We start from the raw sequence: 13,012 nt of genomic DNA, 5'->3' as shown, positions 1-13,012 counted from the left end.
CAAATGTGGCTATTTAAAGAGTTTGCTGATGAGATGATGAACTTATTACTTATTTCCCTATGCTTCTTTTCCTGTTGCTTTCATGGCTAGAAAGACGTTAGAACGTTATCCAAATGTGACACTATTCTCAGAAGAAGCATTTTGGAATGACAGTACTTTCAGCACTGCCAGAAAAGTAAAATGAATTAAAATATACCTTATGACATAAGTGTATACTTAGAAAAAAAAACATGCTTGGCATAGCCACTGATCTAGAGGAGTAGATGCACACCACACTGCCTGAAATGTTTTGGGTTGATCCATCTGTAATGGACTGAATGCTTCATCTGGGATCCAAATGTTGATCCCAGATTTTTGCTCATGAGCAAATGGGTTGTGCTTGCACACATTTGTAGGAAGATGCCTTTGTTGTCTCTCAAGAGTAGGGTTTGAAACTTCTCACTCTGCCCTACCCACTCCCAGGAGTGTATTTCCAGCTAGGAAATAACTGAAGTGCTGACAGCTTTCAGCAGCCCAGGCTGGGCACTGCCATGTGTCTCCTGTTCCCCAATGTGATAGAAGTCACACAATAGATGTCAGCAGATGGGGGGGGTGATGGGTGCTTTCAGAAGAACCCCAATGTCAGGTCTGCAAGGGCCAGTAAGGTGTAGGTGTCTCAAATTAGGCTGCTTACAAGGGCAAGCAGCCAGAGCTGTGAAGGCAGACCAAGAGGACCCAAAGTACTTTGAAAGTGGCTGGTCACATACAGAAAACAAAACATGTCTATTCATGAGTTTTCTTGTGGCTTATTCAACAGAGTATGAGGAAAAGGTAAAAACTGCAGTGGTAAGGAACTGGGGTGCACGTATACATGTTACTGTGCATTTTTGATTGGCCATGCTCTTTTTCAGAGTGGCTGATACAACATGTAGAAGGTACGAGTTTTGAGAGCTATAACCCTGTCTGACTGTTTTTTTGTTTTTGGTTTTTTTTTTTATTAAAAATAAGTCACTGTAGTGGGTTGACCTTGGTGAGTAGCTAAACAGCCACTTGTTCACTCCCCACCCACCAACAGGATGGGGGAGGGAACAGGAAGAGCAAAAGTGAGAAAACTTGTGGGTCAAGACAAAGACAACTTAATATGTGAAAGAAGGAGGAAAAAAACTAGTGGTGAGATGACAATTGCACACCACCTCCCACAGCAGACCAGTGCCCATCCAGACTGAGCAACAGCTGCCCTTCCCCCTATTCTTCCTCTACCCTCAGTTTTTATTGCTGAGCATGACATTATATGGTAGGGAATATCCCTCCAGTGAATCTGGGTCAGCTGTACCAGCCGTGTCCCCTCCCAACCTCCTCCTAACTTGGTGGGGACAGTTAGAGTAGGAAAAAGAGAAAGCCTTGATGCTGTGCAAGCACTGCTTAGCAATATCCGAAACACTGGTGTGTTAACAACGTTTAAGCCACAAATCCAAAACACAGCACCATACAGGCTACTGTGAAGAAAATTAACTCCATCCCAGCCAGACCCAGTAAAAGAACCTGTAATTCATGTTTATTTGAAGAAGGTTTAGAGAGATTAGGAGGAGAGACAAATGTAAAAATTAAGTAACAGAAATAATAAGGAATGAGTTGCCTAGTGATGCCTTATGCAGACAAATGGACACATAAGAGCAATAATTAAGGGAGCACAGGGTGTTATGAGCTGAGGCAAATTTAGGAACAAATCATGTTAAAGCACACACACACAAAAAAGGAAGATCGAGTTATAGACTGTAGAACTGCATGATCCTTCTCTAGGGTATTACTTATCAATATTCTTTTGACCACTTTCTCTGCTGGGCTGTTCATCCGCTTGTACATTTCTGCAGGGGCCAGGGCTTGGCTTGCTGTGTGTTTGTACAACCCTTAGCAAAGACCCTGGTTCTGGTCTCATCTTAACTGTGATTTCAATTGATAATATCATTATATGAATCAATTCCCATACTCCAAATCCTATAAAAAACATCTAGTTTTCTCAGCTGGCTGACTGGAGCTTCAGGTTTCATCTCCTGTACTACAAGCTGATTCATTCCTGACTAATACCTTGCTCATGACACTATTATGCATGTCAGGCCCATCCTGATTTTTTCTTTCCTACTCCTCCTCTCCTGGATCTTATTCATAACTCACCTGCTGTTTCCTGACATTTTTGCATTAGTAGAGGCTTCTGTTTTCAGACAGAAGCTACACACCCAGCCCTCAGCACTGGTTGTATTTACTAACCTGCAGAAACGCTGGATAAGGATTCTTGCACAGTTACCAGCAGGTGATGTTATTCACTCTTCTTTTGCTGACACAGGCAGGGTTTAGTGGCGTCTCTTGACTTTGAGAAAGATTTCCTGTTTGTGGGGCTTTGTACAACAAAATTGCAGAAAGTAGAGATGGAAATGACCTACTAGGTCATCTAATCCTTCCCTCTGGCAATGTAGGATAATTCCTTACAGAATATCTTCAAGTGCTTTATCCAGTTTAGTTTTAAATGTCTGAAGTAACTAGGCCTCCATCAATTCCCACAGAAGATTATTCTCCAACCTAATAGATCTCACAGTTAAGAAGTATTTCATTCCAGCCTGCCTAAATTTTCCCTTGCTTAATTTTATCCCATCACTCAGAGTTATATTCTCTTGTGACACCCAAATATAGTCTTTCTAACCTCAGGGCCCAATTCCCTACTGCCTCATGTGTTATATTGCCACTTACATTTACATCTGGAAAGTAGCTTTGAAACTGACAAAGTGAATGGCAAGTTGAAGTTGATATTTTTTCATACAGCCCTGAAATTATAAACCTTGCAACAGGGAATACAAACCATAGTGACATATCACCTGTGTACAAGGCACTAGAGAGAGTGGAACTTGCATGTCGATAGAGTGTCCGAATTGGAGAGAGAACAGAAAAAAGTCACTCAAGTTATTTACCAATTAAGGATATTCTTCACAGAGAGGAATCAAGTATTCTATTCATCTCTTCAGAAAGAGGTGACTTTGTTATTGTAGATACTAAGTACCTTCACAGAAAATAAAATATTCTGGCTACTATAGTTCCCTTTAATCTAGTAGAAAGAGTTTAACAAGAATGAATGACTGGGAGTTGAAGCTAACTGAATCCAGACTGAAAATGAGGCACATGTTCTTAACGCTAAGAGTGATAAACTACCACAGCATAGGGTGGATATTGCTTTCCCTGATGTCTGCAGAAGATGATTTTTCACCTAATGGAATATACACATCAGCTGAAAAGGTGCCTAGTTGAAATATAGGAGTCTCTGGCAACAAAGTGTCAGGCTAGATAACCCAATGGTGTGTTCTAGCCTTGAACATTATGGAAGTATATCCTGAGATACACGTGATAAGCTAAAAGACAACACAGTGGAGGGTCGGTGCAGGAATGCAGCTGGAGACAACAGTCTTGTAGGTTCATTGGAAAAATAGAAATTCCTTTCTTCATTATTTTTATAATGACTGGTAGTCATCCTCTAAGTATTCAGTCTTCCATCGAAAAATAGGAAGACTGCTTTCTTAACTGATATTTCCAGAAATCATCAAGAGGCAACAAATATGGTTATTTAGTAAAAATCAGATAAAAACAGAATAATAAAAACAGGGTCACAGTGAAGGACAAGGCAAAAAATCCAGCTAAGCAGAGATGCAAACACAGCAGAAAAACAATTCCCATGGTCTCTATGTGACTGGTGATTAAGGGAGTCTGCACCTGAAACAAGACAAAAGGCAGCTCAAATACGTCCTACACTACAAGTTTCAAAGCACTCCATGGACTTTGAATTCTATGCTCCGTAGTCAGCGGTGATTGACAACATGATTTCAAAGATATTTAGGTGCCTAAAGATGTAGCATGGCACCTGGTGGGATTTACAAACACGTCAAAGTAGGCCAAGCACATAAATCCCATTGATTTTCTGTGAGAACTGAGCTCTTAAACACCTCTACCACTTCTGAAAAAAGTAAAGACTCTGCAAGGTCACTGTGGTATTTCTGAAAATATTGTCCTTTATTTCCTGTTGAAAGAGTTCTTCAGCTGGGAATGGTAATGTTATTTATACCAAGACCAAACCAAACACTTATGCTCTTTCAGGGCAAGGTTAAGGGTTTAGTGTTCAAGAGCTAGAAACGAGGTGAAATGCAAAGAGGTAAAGAATTAGAAGTTTTTCCCACCTTCCCCTTGTCTCTCCCTCACCTCGCGGTAACAACTGGCTCAGCATAAGACCTACTCTCTGTTGTGATTGTTGTGGAGACTCTGAGGTGGAAGACTGACCTCTTTCACTTAGTATGAATCAGCTTTAGAGGAAATTCTGTCTCTCTTCCCATCCTTGCCCACCTCCATGTGTTGTGCAATGAAAGCTCTAGAAGCAAAGAAGGTGAACAGTCACTGTCTGAGGTGCCTGCTCTGTCCATGAAATGTTAACAGCAGATGAATAATCTTTAAGTACCTTTCAGCAGCCCCTTTGCTACCTATAGTGAGTTGAGCACTTTCAAGGCTATGCTCAGTGCTGCTCAGCCCAGACCAGTTTCTTTCTGTTTGTTCTTTCACATCTTTGCACAAAGCAGGAAGTGATGTGATAAAGGCAATTGGTGAATGATGGTGGTAAGATCTGGTTTGCAAAGAATTAGAAATGTCAAGCTTTTAACAAACACAGAGAAAAGGGAGGAGGCCTGGGCTTGTACTACAAACTCAATTTTTGATGAGTTGGCAAGAGAATCTTCCTTGAGCAAAGCATAGGAGCAATTTTAGTTTCTGACAGGCAATCTCTTCTGACGCTGCATTGTCAGTCTTGTAAAGAACTTTTTGGGGAAATGTCATACTAGAAATAATCATACATATTCAATCTAAAGTCCACACAGGTAACCAAATAATCAGTTTGACTTTGGACTTTCAGATATGTAGAATGAAGTACCTGTGCTACGTGAGCAGCCGGGTGGCATAGCTTTAATCAAAGAATCTAATTTATTGCATCAACCCTGTTTATGTTGGTCTCGGGATTAATGAAATGTTTATTTTTCCAGTCACATCCAGAAATAACAGATTTAGCATATTCCTATGCCTCAAATAATGCAAAGTTAATCTTTTTAATGAAGGAAAAGAGTTCTCTACCCTCAAAATAAGGTGCACATCTGAGTCAGCAGGGCTGATATTTAGGATAATCATTCTATGTGAAACATCCATGCGCAGACACATCAGCCAGGTTGCAATGACATACCTACGCAGCACTACCTATCTTCTGCTGTCACTCAACGGACAAGTTGAAGGCTTGACCCACAGCTAAGTAAAGTCAGTAGGAATCTTCAGAGTTTCAGATCAGGCTGATTTTCTTTCTTTTCTTTTGCTTTACACTTGAAATGAAAAAGTAAATTTTCCCTTGATCTTGAAATGGACTTTTAAATCTTTTATTAAGTTTTAATGAACACATATTTGATAAAGATTTTCATGTCACTTATTTGAAAGTATACTTCAGTCTCTTGGATGCCTTTTCCCTAGAAAGGTTCATAGACCAGAGGTATTCCTGACTTATAATAGGGCATCATTTACACTTCACTCTTAGTTACAATTGTTTAACCTTTCAGTAAATGTTCCCAATGGCCATGCTTGTTCTTTTGATCTGTTTTTCAAGAGGCAGAGCCAACTTTGTGGCTTTGCTCTGTATATCGCTGAGAGACTAAGTTGGATGAAGTACTATTCAATGATTAGGATAATAGAATGAGCAGATGTTCTTATGCGGAAAAGCCATACATAGCTGTGGTTATAAGTGCATTGATCTTTAGCTTGATTGCAGTAGGTTCTGCATGAGGTTGCTTTCTCATAGATTTTGCTTCACTTACAAGAGTGTAATTAGGGTAGTGTGTCACCTAACAATGAACGGATGGACATTACATTATTCAAGATCTCCCGTTTCACAGAATGAGAATGCTTACTGCATCTATGTTCAGAAGTATGAAAAATATCTTCAGCCTAGTGATAATGTCTACAGATGCCATCTGTACATCCATCCAACAGAAAGAAAGAAATTGGAATGTGTTGAGGAGTGCAGAAAGAGATCTCTTGTGAATCATTCAAAAAGTATTGATGCTTAGCTTCCTTAAGAAAAATGTAGGAGGTGTATCCCTCATGCTGTTTCAGGAAAAGGCAAAAAATGCTGAAGAAAAATTTCAGCTGTTATAATATTTACACTAATTCAAATGATAGTTTATTCCAGGAAAAGGTCTGTTTCTTATATTTTTTGAATTATTGTTATTACCTGCATTTGCTACACAAAAAGTATTACCTTTTCCCTAAATGACTGCAGCTTGTGTAATTAACTGCACTTACAGCTTCCTGTGTGTGGATTGATGACTGTGATCTCACATCATGCTCCAGAGTTTTGCTTTAAACCAGTCCTGATGAATGCAGAAGGCAATGGAACATGTTTCCACCTGCTCTGCAGTGGGGGAGACTGAATCCATTTCAGCAATTACAAAGTAGAAAGGAGAAATCACTAATTAGTGGAACCATGAATCACTGGTACAGTTGAAATTGGCCATTCCCAAAGTGCAGGCTGTTTCTTACTACAAGTGTAGCTGAATCACTTGTTTGCTCACATCCCTCACTACTTGCTTTATTTTTCACTTTATTGAGCGAACTTTTTTAACGATCTTGGGAAATCTGTTTGAGGTAATATTTAGTATTTTAGCCACACATATTGCCACAGGACTTTCTGGAAAGCTCTGTGGGCTTTAGGCTACTACCTGCCTCTGATGCCGTGCTGCTCACGGCTTGCAGGCGTCCAGTGGCTGCACATAACAGAGAGCTCCTTTGTAAATGGTAATGGACATAGTGATAAGAGGAGACAGTGCAGCGGGGAAGCAACACATGTCAGGGCTGGTGATCAGAAGGGGCTTGGAGACACCAAAGAATTAAGAAATTATCAAAAAGCCTGCTACTGTGAGTGGGGAGAAAATAGAGATGTGGGTGAGGAGAGAGGGCACCCTTCACAGAGAGTGGAAGGAAGGGCTTGAATATTTTTCATTTTTCAGTGGAAAATGATCTGTCAAAATTTTAGAGTACTATCACCAATTTTCCATTGCATCCTACAACAGAAGTGTTAGCTAATTAGCTAGTTTTTCATAGTCCTAAATTCTTCAAACCCCTTTATATCCCACGTTGGTTATCAATACCTTTTGAGAATTGTTTCTTATAGTCCAGTCTCATGTTGATTGAGGAAACTTCACTTTACCTTACAGGAGCTCCACTTCCTCCCATTTTCCCCCAGCAATAGTAATGTCACCTGCAGTTTCCCTGCACTTGGTGTGGAATTTCCCTCCGCAGCCTGGAGAGATTTAAACACAAAACCTGCAATCTGGGATTCAAGGCTTGCTGGCCTCTGCCAATAAATTTCCCTGTTAGTCCCAAGTTATTCTCAAAGGAAGCTAGGTAAACTCTTGTCAGGGAGTTTATTGCTGTCACCAGACGGGTCACGGAACCGCTCTGAGGTAGCAGTGGCACAGTACCTTGCTTTTCCTTGTACACATCTTCAGTCTCGCTGGTGCAGTGAGATGCTTTTCTTATGCTCACCAAGAAATGATATTTTGGAAAGGCAAGAGGAGATTTTGTCAGTAGTTGTCACAGAGCATACAGCAATATCATGTTCAGTGATTAAGATGGGGAACAAAATCAAATGTTGATTGAAACACAGAATTTTCCATGTGGGAGAAACGTTGGTATTTCTGAACAGCTCTTTTATGCCAATGTCAGATTTTAGGATTTTGGGAAAGTATGTTAAAAAAATGAATCTTACATTAGTATGATCAATTTTGATAGAGCCTTCCTAGATTTTAAGTCCATTGAAAAGAAGAAACAACATTGCTTTAATTCCCTGTAATGCGAAATTTTAAAAATCTTAATTGTAAAATGGAGACGTTACAAGAGAAAGTGTAGGTGCTCTGATAAAATGCCCCTATACGTGAGCATCTGCTGTTTCAGAAATAACTGAAATAACAATCAAAAATACTTCCAAAAGCTTTGAGGTGTGGTAAGATTACAATTACTTCATTAATGTCATACATTTAGTGTAAAATTGTGAAAAATAGTATAAAATAAAAAGCAACTGAATAGCAAATTCTTAAAGAAAGTTCAGAATTGAACATTTCTCAGAGTGTTGGAATATTAGTTGAAATCAATACTAGTTTGTGGAAATAAGTTTTAAGAACTCCAAGTAAATGAAAAAATAAATGCTAGACCACAGTATATTTCAGTAGGAGGTTTGAAAATGCTTGTTTAATTAGTGTATGTTCAATAGAAGTTCATTTTTCATAATGCTCAGCTATCTGGGGTGTCTTGCTCTTTTACCACTGTAAATCACATTAACGGCAAATCTTGCTACTTAATAAATTGTTTTTAAATTCTGGTACATCTGCAGACTGTACTGAGGCGGGTCTCTAGGCGACTTCATGGTTTTCATTCACATGATGGAAATTCTTAGCTATCAGATGCCACCTGCTATCATTTTTATTTCCGCTCTTGTGAACCCTTGCTCAGGGCAGCAAAGGGAACATTAGCTGTTGTATTTGTAAGGTGCATTGTCTTAAAAGCTCTGCTGTTGTATTGCGTTTGCAAAACCAGAACCGAGCTCCCAAAGCATGCTCCCTATTGTGCTTTGGTCAGTAATAACAGCCAGAAACCAGTTTTTTTTGCTGGACAACCAGCACAATTTTGACTTCAAGACACTGGAATATATAATTTCAGTTTTCAACACAATTGTCTCTGATTCTTGAAATTTCTGTTTATTTTTCTGCCCTCTTCTATTTTCCTCTCCTATTTTTAATTACAAAGTGAATTGAATACCTAAGTCAAAATAAATGGTAAGAGTCAAGTAATGACACAAGATTTGTGTGTCTTATTAGAAACATTCTTCTTTGAGTCAGCTGGTAGAGCTATGGTCATGTTGTGTGAGGCATCTTCATCACACAGCTTATTTTCTGTGGACCTATGTAGATCATTAGCTGATCAGTGGGGTTTGATTAAGTCCATTCTATTATGTGATCATCAGCTAAAAGACAGAGAAGGTAGATGGTCAGTGCTAGCTGAGGTTTAGGATGAGAATTCCTCCTTTAGTTGCTGCTTAACATTTTAAATTTCTCTTTAGTTTTTTTTAGTCAGTAAGTCATGTCTTTCAGAGGCATCTAGTAATTCCCCAGGGCCTTGGTGCTTAGTCCAGATCAGCCAATACAGAGGAACCCTTGCATCCTTAGCATCCTTAACCTTAGCTATTGGTTTACACAATGCTTGATTAGGATATTAGTTTCCACTCTGTTCACTGTGGTTCTTAACTGATGCTGAAATTAGTTTCTGTTTGTAAATTTGATATTACCATCATGTTCTTTGGTAAGCTTCCAAAGAAAAAGTTTGGTTTAGATGCCACATATAATATAATTCTTCCAATAGTAAAAGTGGTTTCAGGCAGCTATTTTAAACAGTGCATCATTAGCAAAGCTATCAATATATAGTCTCTGAAATATTCATTTATCTGAAAAACAATTTTAAGATTTTTTTTATACACTTATATGTATTTGAGTGAGAAATTTTAGGAAGAAAAAGCACAGAGAAGCTTTTCAAGAGAATACAATTTAAGACCCATTTATTTCCCATAACTTCTTTTTATATAAAAAAACTATAGGTTGTATGGAGCTGCTGAAGATCTGCTGTTCTCAAATGTACAATGTGCACTGTATTATAAATCCATTGCTAAAAAAGGTGTAAAAGTTTTGTGAACCCCAGATCTAGAATTCACTTCAGAGCAATGTTTGAAATATTCCATTTTGGGAGTTTGTTTAAACTCAAGCAACCACACTCAGTACTAGAGCACTGGGGCATCCTTGTCTAATGGCTTATTACCAACCTCCCAGGGACTCACCAGCATGAAAGGCACTATATAAGCTTAAAGGGATTTTTTTTCTTGCCCCATGTGTAGTTTAGATGTCATTTGCAGTTACTGTGTACTGCTAGTTTACTTCAAAAGAATGCTGATCGAGGCCTGAGGAAAAGATCGAGCTATGTGCTAAAAAGAGGCAAAAGAATAAAATACTGCTTTGCTGTTCTACTGAGATACACCTGTGCTGGCTGCCAAATGCTCATTCCTTGTTTAAATTCAAAATTGATCCTTCCAGCCTGTACAGATAAGAACAAAGTCAGATTATGTTTGTTTAAGTATTTGGTGTTTTTAATAAAATAATTTTAAAAAAATTTACCCTACTTTAATCTTTTTCAAGAGTCAGTAAAAGAAAAACCTGTTCATTCACCTGGGAAGAAGGAAATTTGTACAACCATGCTTGCTTTTTAAGAATACAGACCAGAATATGACTGTCTTCAGCTATCTCCTGAGAACAGCTAAAAAGAAGAGGGTGCTTCACAGTCTTCCACAGCTGACAACTCTTTCGTCAGCTATGGCATTTAGCCTGTTAAAGCCTGTTGCAGGTGCTTTTGAAAAAAGGCCATGGCCAGGCGTTTCAGAGGTATCCAAAAACTTTTAATTGCTCAGTATTTGGGTGGTTTGCATAAGCCCTTTAAGAAGACCTGAATATAAAATGGATCCTCAACAACTACAGAAAAATTGACTGCCTCAGATTAGGCACCAAATTACCAAAAGCATCAGATTTTGAAGTCTTATCGCCTATAGTAAGTCTATTAAGGGTATTTTATTATTATTATTGCTTTACATTGTTGTAGAAGTGGGTTTTTACTTGAAAATAAAATGAATTCCCTGTTGTTGGATGTTAAATAGTTCTGTCACTGATACCGATGTCAGTCACAGTGCTTTTGACCGTACTACTGGTTAAGGCTGCTAGAGCGCCCAGACTGATGTTCATGTGTTCTATGGGTCATAATGAAGTTACACGTCTTCCAAGAAGTGTAGGCATCATTCTCATGTCACACACTTGCCTTTCCTGTTGCCAGACTTGAGATGTAAAGCTTTAAAGAGAAAATAGCCTAAAGGTCTGGAGATTATACTTCCTAGGCTGATTGGCAAGGATGTATTTAGAATAATGTTCATATGTTGCCTAACACTGGTGTTTGAAAAAGTTAATTTCTTCTGGAAATTCCTTTTCTTAATTAACCCAAAAAACCAGACCCACCAAGAAGCCAGAGACCTTGTTGTTGTTTTTAAGAAAAAAATCATGATAAATATAAAAACCTGATATAAAATAAGCTATGTTCCCCAACCACGTGCCCATAGTTTAAAAGTTAAACCCTAGACCTGTGCAAAACAGAAATGAATGAGGGAAAATGCTCATTGACTTAAATTACACTAATATAACTCATTGTTCAATTCATTTTTGCTATTATTTTCCTTTGAGTTGTTTAGTTACATGCTATTTGTGCCTTATAGCAAGTAACTACATTTAGGGAATTCAGAAGTCCTGAAGAGTTTTCCCTCCTTCTGTGAGACCTACCAATTGTTCAGTTCTTTGCAATTAGGTCATTTATTTCATTCAAGTGTGAGGTGCCTAGATGTAAATGCTATATACCTTCAAAGGAATACCTATGGTTCAAGATCCTACAAAGCCTCCTCTGGACAATTTTCTGTAAATCATTCCAGCATAGTTGTATAAGTATGGCTTTAGAAATCAATCTTTAGGCACCTTGGCTTGAAAAAAATAGCTTAAGAATAAAAATATTTACATTTTCATACCAACATGTGTTATTTGGAATAGCTATTAATAATTTTTCTGCTCTTAAAAAACAAAACAAAACAAAAATACATTAAAAAACACCCCAAATTATAAGATTTTCTTACTGGAAAAATAGCCCAGATATTCACTCAGAATTTCCTATATGTTTTGTATTTCAGATGATGGAAAAACACATTGATTCTTTTAACAGAAATTATGGGTTTAGAATATATTAAAGTATGTTGTCCTAATAAATGATGAGTTAGATGAAAAAAAGGAAAGAACGAACTTGAGGGCTTTATTTATATCCAGCCTGTTATTTTAAATGATGCTGCCAATTTATTTATTTTTTTATAACCTCCAGCAATAGAAGAATATTGTGATAAATGATTCATATCGCTGCAATATACACCTTCTAAAATTTCCATATCTGGCAACTAATAGGCACTTCTTGAAGGCTTCAATAGGCTCCTTAGCCAGATAATGTGGCTGAAAGCTGCCTCATGATTAATTTCATCTAAATGTGGTAATTATCATACTTTGAAGTAATGCCTGCAAAACATGCTTTCACAGAGAGTTAGTGGAAGCAGAGGATTAACCTAGAAACATTTCAGTTCAGAGCAGCATATCACCCAAATAGAAATGTATTTTCCTCTGAGTTTTTCAAGACTTTTTATTAGGCTACTTGGCAGTCATTTGCATTACCTTATCTCATATCAACTTCTTTACAGCAATTTAGAGAGCAACAGAAACTGAAACAACTTTGTATTATTATAAGTAATGGGATAGTCTTGGTTTTGCAGCTACTTACTTTGGCAGCTTCTGCCCTGAAGTATTACTTTTAAGAGTGTTTAAGAGCACAATTAATTTATCATTCATATATGTTGTGGACATAAGCTTTATCCTACCAATATTCTAGGCACACTATAGATTATTAGAGAGAATGTTCATTTCCTCAAAGGCACCCAAGGGAGTAACTTCTACCACTACTCTATGCATCTCTGTTTCCTATTTCACAGGACGTCCATGAACCATTTCTCAGTTGTACAGGAATGACTAGTGAAAAAGGTATATAAGGCCCCAAGAATGGCTATAAAAATGGCTGATTTCTCTACCCAGATAAAAACCATGAGGCAGAATAGCACCAAGAATTATAATTGAGAGAGAAGCTATCACTGAGTATTTCTGTCCACTTACATCTTCTTAATAAAGATTCCAAATATTCACTCAGTCATCAGAAAAAGTCCTACCAAAAAGTGGCTCATAAATGCCACCTTAACTGAAGATGAGACTGAACAGTTTAGTTAAGTCTCTCTGGGTAGGCCGCCTGGCCA

At 38.1% G+C, this 13,012-nt stretch overlaps 1 protein-coding gene across 1 annotated transcript in view; it reads left to right on the top strand.

Annotated features, from left to right (window-relative positions):
• Positions 1-13,012, top strand: part of TRDN (triadin) — a 232,904-nt gene that overhangs the window by 117,001 nt on the left and 102,891 nt on the right. The gene's annotated exons all lie outside the window — the stretch shown is intronic.

The sequence above is a fragment of the Phalacrocorax aristotelis genome, chromosome 3 (assembly GCF_949628215.1).
Source record: "Phalacrocorax aristotelis chromosome 3, bGulAri2.1, whole genome shotgun sequence".
NCBI classification, from domain to species: Eukaryota; Metazoa; Chordata; class Aves; order Suliformes; family Phalacrocoracidae; genus Phalacrocorax; species Phalacrocorax aristotelis.
This window is presented reverse-complemented; position numbering and strand designations above follow the sequence as displayed.